Genomic DNA, 6,449 nt, shown 5'->3' on the forward strand with positions numbered 1-6,449 from the left:
TCATCTGGGTCGCCCTTCTTATACAGTAGAATAATCCGTGATTCTGCCCAGTGTTGAGGTATTATCTGTGTTTCAAGTATTTTATTAAACAGTATAGTAAGGGGGCCAATCAGAGCAGTAGTTCCAATTTTTATAGCTTCGTTGGGTATATTATCAGCTCCTGGGCTTTTTTCGTTTTTTAATCGCTTTATATTTTTCAGTATTTCTTGAGCATCAAATGGTGGAACGGTCATTTGGGCTGTTTGTACATTGGTGCATTCCTCTTGGTCCTGGTCTATATTTTCACTTTGTTTCTTAGTTGAGTTATCACTACTATAGAGTTTTTTATAGAAATCTGTAGCTACTTCCACTAGCTCTTTCCGTGTTTGAAGTTTTTTAGTTGCTTTCTGTGTTTTAAGAGTTGGTATCCATTTTTTCTCTGAGTTCAGCTGTTTATATGCTCTGTTTTGGCTTCCAGATTCAACTAAATTGTGCTCTATTATTTGGAGTCTGTAATTTTCATAGTCTTTTTTTAACATTTTGTTTGTTGTTTTGTAGAGTGATGCTAGTTCTTTTCTTTCTTCTTTTGTTTTTAGTGGTTTATGCTGTAGTGTAGAGCGCTTCTCTAGTAGTTGTTTTGTTGCTTCAGATAATATATTTTTCTGGTTTTTCTCTTTAGTATGTTTGTTTAGACTTTCTTGTATTGAAGACTCTATTTTAGCGTAAAATGACTCTATGGTGTCGTTGTGCACCCAGTTGATTTCTTCTGCTTTTTTATTTAAGGTGCGGAGGTATTCTGCTTTGCTATGGTCGTTTGTTAGGCTACCCTGTGCTTTGTTAAAATTTGCTTTGCATTTCTTCTGTTGTGTCAGTTGTATTGTAGCTCTTATAAGTCTGTGATCGCTGGAAAAAGTTTTGTTATTTAGAACTTCTATGTTACTGAAGAGCTGTCGGCTGTTGCTTAGTATGTAGTCTATTTGATTTTTGCTTTTCTTATCTGGTGTGATCCACGTCCACAATTTTTTGACATTTTTGTTAAATAAGGTGTTTATGATAGTAAAGTTGTTTTCCACAGCATATTGTATCAGACGGCCACCTCTTTCGTTTCTGTCACCGTAACATGCAGGTCCAATGGCATTGTTTTCTCCTGGTTTTCGTTGCCCTATCTTTGCATTGAAGTCGCCCATGATTATTTCTTTTCCGATTGCTTGTTTTCTTGCACACTCTATTTGATTGTAGAAGGCATTGATCTCGTCTTCTGTTGCTGTAAGTGTGGGTGCATATACTTGTATGAGTGACAATTTATGAGTTTCAAATTTAAGGTTGAGCATACAGACTCTTTCCGATATCCCAACATAGTTTTCAATGTTGTTTTTTAGTTCTCTTTTTATCAAAAATCCTACTCCATGTTGTCCTTTAATTTTGCCCGTGTAGCAGAATATATAGTTTTCATCTTCAATTATGTCGTTTCCATTTCTTCGCACTTCGGATAGCCCGACAATATGGTGCTTGATATCTTTAAGGGAGTATTTTAATAATTCCATTTGTTGCGGTTTTAGTAGGGATCTGACGTTGTATGTACAGACATGCAAGGTTTGATTTTTGTACTTATTGTGGATGTGATGTTTTTTGTTGGCTGGGTTTTGGTTACAGTCTTTTCTTGACTTGGGGAATATTGTTTAATATTGCGACGAGACGCCATTAGACTGGAAATGGTGGACGTTTGGGAGCAGAGGCTGGCGCACCCTAGCGCAGGCCGTCTGACTATTGAAGCGGTTCGCCCGGTTCTTAAAAAGTGGCTAGACCGGACATATGGTGCCTTAACTTTCCGACTGACTCAGATCCTCTCGGGACATGGATGTTTCGGGAGGTATCTTAAGGACAGAGCCAGAAGAGAAATAACTGCAATATGCCACCACTGCGACTGCCCGGAGGACACTGCCCAACACACACTAGAAGTGTGCCCAGCCTGGGAAGAAGAGCGCCGCACTCTAAGCGCTGTAGTGGGACAAGACCTCTCGCTGCCCTCCGTGGTCCGAAACATGGTGGACAGCGACAGGTCGTGGAAGGCTGTGCTGGACTTCTGCGAGGCGGTTATGGCGCAGAAAGAGATGGCGGAGCGCGGTAGGGAAGACGATCCAGCTTCCCAGCCGATGCGTCGCAAGCGCGTGGGGCGACGGCGGCTCGCATATGACCGCCGACTTCCCCCTTAAGGGTTCCTGTGGGCGATAGGCTCGGGGACGTCTGTCGCCTACACAAGGGTCCCTGGGATGGCGAGCACGCCGTAATAATGGCGCGCAATTAGGGAGGTAGGGGGAATATGAAATTTCGTCCAGAGTTGTGTCCGGAGTCCGGACGGCCGCTGGCGAGGTTGCGGAAGAGTGCCGCAATGTCCCTGTGACCTCGCCATATAGCGTTGAGCCGGCCAAGAGGGGTTTTAGTGGGTATACCGTGGGCCTCATTAGCCTATACGGGAGTCCCACATAACCATCCAGGCCCGTCCCCGCGCCTGGGTGGTATGCGTAATGCATTTCCCCTCTATAAAAAAAAAAAAAAAGGTTAGGTTACGGAAAAATAATCCCTGTAGTGATGGAGTACCTTGGAGACTGCCTCAAATCCATCTTTGACCAGTGCCTAAAGGATGGGCTTTTTCCAAGGTGCTGGAAGGAGGGTAGAGTGTGCCTCCTCCGGAAGGAGACTAGACCGGCGGATTCCCCTTCCGGATGGAGGCCCATTGTGCTGTTGGATGAGTCCGGGAAAATGCTCGAACGCATAGTAGCTTCCCGGATCACCCGGCACCTAAATGAGACGGGGCCAAATCTCTCGGACCGCCAATATGGGTTCCGGAATGGCAGGTCCACAATGGACGCTTTGGGGGCACTTCGTGCCTTTTGTGAGGATGCCCAAAGAAGAGGGGAGGGAGCCATTGCGGTGTCTTTGGACATTGCTAATGCATTCGGTACCCTCCCGTACTCGGTGATTCGGGAGGCACTCAAGTATCACGAGGTGCCCCTATATCTAAGGCGAGTCGTTGACCACTACCTATCGGACAGGGTGGTGGTCTGCGACACTCCTAACGGACGGTTAGAGAGACGAATGGCCTGCGGCGTTCCTCAGGGGTCCGTGCTTGGACCCCTGTTATGGAACGTTGGCTTTGACTGGGCCATCCGTGCAGTGCTGCTCCCCCGAATGGCCCTCATGTGTTACGCTGATGACACAATGGTGGCCGTCCGGGGCGAGGAACTGACAGAGGCATTGCGGAGGGCGGAAGTGGCGGTGGACCTCATAGTCCTAAGAATCCGCCTCCTAGGACTGAAGGTCTCCCTCCCGAAGACCGATGTGATAGTCTTCGGGAGAAGAGGATGGAGGGTGCCCGTGGGTGCCTCCCTTAGAATAGGTGGCGAGGACGTTCAGGTGAGGCCCCATATCAAATATCTTGGCCTCACACTGGACAGGAGGTGGAATTTCGAGGAGCATTTCCGCCAAGTTGCTCCCCGCATAGTGACGGCAGCTTCGGAGCTGGGACGGCTGCTGCCCAACGTGGGAGGGCCCTCCCACGCATGCCGACGTCTTTATGCTGGAGTAGCCCGATCGATGGCCCTCTACGGGGCCCCGATCTGGGCCGACAAACTGAGTCCAGCCAATAAAGCCTTACTGCGGAGGCCCCAACGAGTTGTAGCCATACGCGTTTGCAGGGCCTACGTGACAGTAGGATGGGCGGCGGCGTGTGTGTTGGCGGGCACCCCACCTTGGGAACTGGTCGCTGAGGTGCTCGCCGATGAGCATATGCGGAGGATCAGGAGCAGGGAGACAGGAAATTTCCCTGCTCCTGAAGAAGTGCGAAATGCGCGCAGAATTGCGCTGAGAAGGCTGCGCGAAAAGTGGAAGGAGGACCTGGAGAACTCTCCCTACGGAACCCGTACCATAGGGGCAGTTCTCCCGTCGTTGGACAGATGGCTGGATCGGACGCACGGCAGGGTGGGGTACAGACTGGCGCAGGTGTTGACCGGACATGGGTGCTTCGGTCACTACCTGCACAGGATTGGTCGCGAGCCTACCCCAGCCTGCCATCAGTGTGGTGAGACGGATGACACGGCCCAGCATACCCTGGAGGTGTGCAATCGCTGGGTCGTGGAGCGTAGCGCGCTGGCGGTAGCCACTGGGACGGATGATCTCTCGCTGCACAGCGTTGTGGCGGCCATGTTGAACAGCGAGAGATCCTGGGAGGCGGTGGTCTCCTTCTGCGACACTGTTATCTCGCAAAAGGAGACCGAGGAGAGGCAACGGGAGGAAGATCCGAATGCACATCCGATCCGGCGCAGACGATTGGGAGGGAGGCGCAGGCGGTTTGCCATCAGGAACCGTGCCATACCCCAGTAGGGCAGCGGGTAGGGGACCCGCATAACACTGCCCTGCACGGGAGGGGGGAGAGTTAGTTATGCGTTTGCTGACTCTTCCCAAACCTGGTGTGTAGTCCCGGTTCGTTAACCGGGCCAGGACTGCCGGGGGGGTGTCGTGGTGACATGCTCGCGACCCCATTGCACCCCCCTAACGGCATAGACGGAAACGCCGCAGGGGTTTTAGTGGGTATTCTTCTCCCCTCCCTCTGACTAGCAGAGGGAGTTACGGGAGGAGCGAGTCCCACATATCACCCCCAATGGGCGTCCCCAGCCCGGGGCCTGACGGCTTTGAATGGTAATGTTTGAAAGGTATGTTTTGAGAGAGACTAATGAGTGAATGGAATGTTTAAATGTTTTCGGGCCGTATAGTATTGATGGATGGTTGGTAGTCTCTAATGAGACTACGTAGGGGAGTCTACGCCAGCTCGCCTTGAATCCCGCATCCCGCAGCACTTTCCCAACGACCCCCATCTTTGGCGGTATGGGGTACGGGTAGTGTTTGTGGCGCGGAGGGCTTGCCTTCATTGGCCGGTCCGCGGGAAGGAAAATCCTTTAACACCCGACAGCGAAGTCGTTAAAACCTCTAGATACCAGGTGCCCTCTAGAGTATATAGCCCACTGCGTTTCGGGATGAGCGTTACCCGCCAGTGAAATTTATATCGTCTCATACTCGTGGGAATTTTATGGAAAATTTAAACAAAAACAAAAATCGCAATGAAGAAGAAATAGCTTTGAGACAGAAAGGTGGGAATCCGCCACAAAGAGACCGGAAAGGTCGGTTCATCCGTGACACGGCTAATGAGTCGCAGGAGCCCACGGCAGCGGTGTCCCCAAGAACAGTGTCCTCGTTAGGGAATGGGGAACCAGATGCATTTACAAGGGATGAGACCCGAAGATCGCTCCCGGATCTAAGAGTGCCTCTCACCCGTTGTGACGGGGAGCAAGGGTCCACAATTTCAGCTCCTCCGTCAAAAACAAGAGAAATGGTCGCTAGTCTGGGTGCCACAGGGGTGGACATAGAGTCTGACGCAGGGAGTCTTGTATCTGCGTCAGCTTTTGACGACTCCGTCCTCCAACTCGGAGGCGATCACGTAGAGTCGGACACGGCGATGAGCTGTTACGAGTCTGTCAGTAATGTTAGGCGTTTCTGGCGGAAACGTGGCCTCAGTGAATCGGGTTCTGACTCTGAGGAGGCCACTGAGAATAACAAGCAGTCCACGAGCCAATCAAAGAGAGGTCGCGGTCGTCCTCCTTCCACTGGGCATTACGTTGGACTTGCCAAAGCCAAAGAGGAGTATAACCGCGCCATGAGAGAGGAAATGCGTTTGAGGGCAGAAGAAGAAGTGGCTGGCATAAAGCTGCCCTTTTCTACTCGTAGTCAGTCGGGCGGCCTAAGTTCTAGTTCGGTCCTGCCCTGTGCACAAGACAATCTTTCTGCGGCTGCGCTCTCTCAGCGAGTGCAGACAAGCCTGGATGCAATATCCTTGGTTGCCAAAAACTCCAGCAATTTGAAAGGCACCTTTGTAAAGGCCCTGAAGGAGGCGGCAGTGTCAATCAAAGAGACATTTGAGTGCCTTTTGGAGCGCTCTACTTCAGAGGAGACGAGGCGTCTGCAGGCGCAAAACGATAGCCTGCGCGCTCAATTGACTGAACTCAAGGCTGAAATGGCTCAGCTGAGAGCAGACTTTCGGGACCAATTCAAGGTTTCAGTTCCGGTCTCGGCTCCGTTAAAACCAACGGAGAATACACAGTCAACTAGCAGCTCTAGCAAGGAGGATACAGGTACAGGGTCTCTCAATTTGGAAAACATGATGTGTGTGATGACCAAAAAGATTGGGCTGATGTTGGACGCGAGGCTGGGAGCCTTAGAGTTAGAGGGCAGGCTACTGCCAGCCCAACCGATGCGGCCCCCGCTGGCTGCCGACTTGAGGCGTCAAAATGAGAGGGTCACTTACCATACCCATGGTATATCTTGACTTATATGACTGGGACAGAATCATGTCAGCTAAAGCCTGCCCCAGTAGCAAACTTGAGAAAATGATGAATGTGCTAAAACATTGTTTTGACAGT

The 6,449-nt window shown here is 50.7% G+C and overlaps 1 long non-coding RNA gene across 1 annotated transcript; it reads left to right on the plus strand.

Annotated features, from left to right (window-relative positions):
* The first annotated feature begins 219 nt into the window (after positions 1-219).
* Positions 220-479, plus strand: LOC134805516 (uncharacterized). Its single transcript, XR_010146304.1, has 2 exons — positions 220-336; positions 399-479. It is a non-coding gene; the product is annotated as an uncharacterized LOC134805516 (long non-coding RNA).
* Positions 480-6,449: the final 5,970 nt, after the last annotated feature.

This window comes from Cydia splendana, unplaced genomic scaffold, assembly GCF_910591565.1.
Source record: "Cydia splendana unplaced genomic scaffold, ilCydSple1.2 scaffold_135_ctg1, whole genome shotgun sequence".
NCBI classification, from domain to species: domain Eukaryota; kingdom Metazoa; phylum Arthropoda; class Insecta; order Lepidoptera; family Tortricidae; genus Cydia; species Cydia splendana.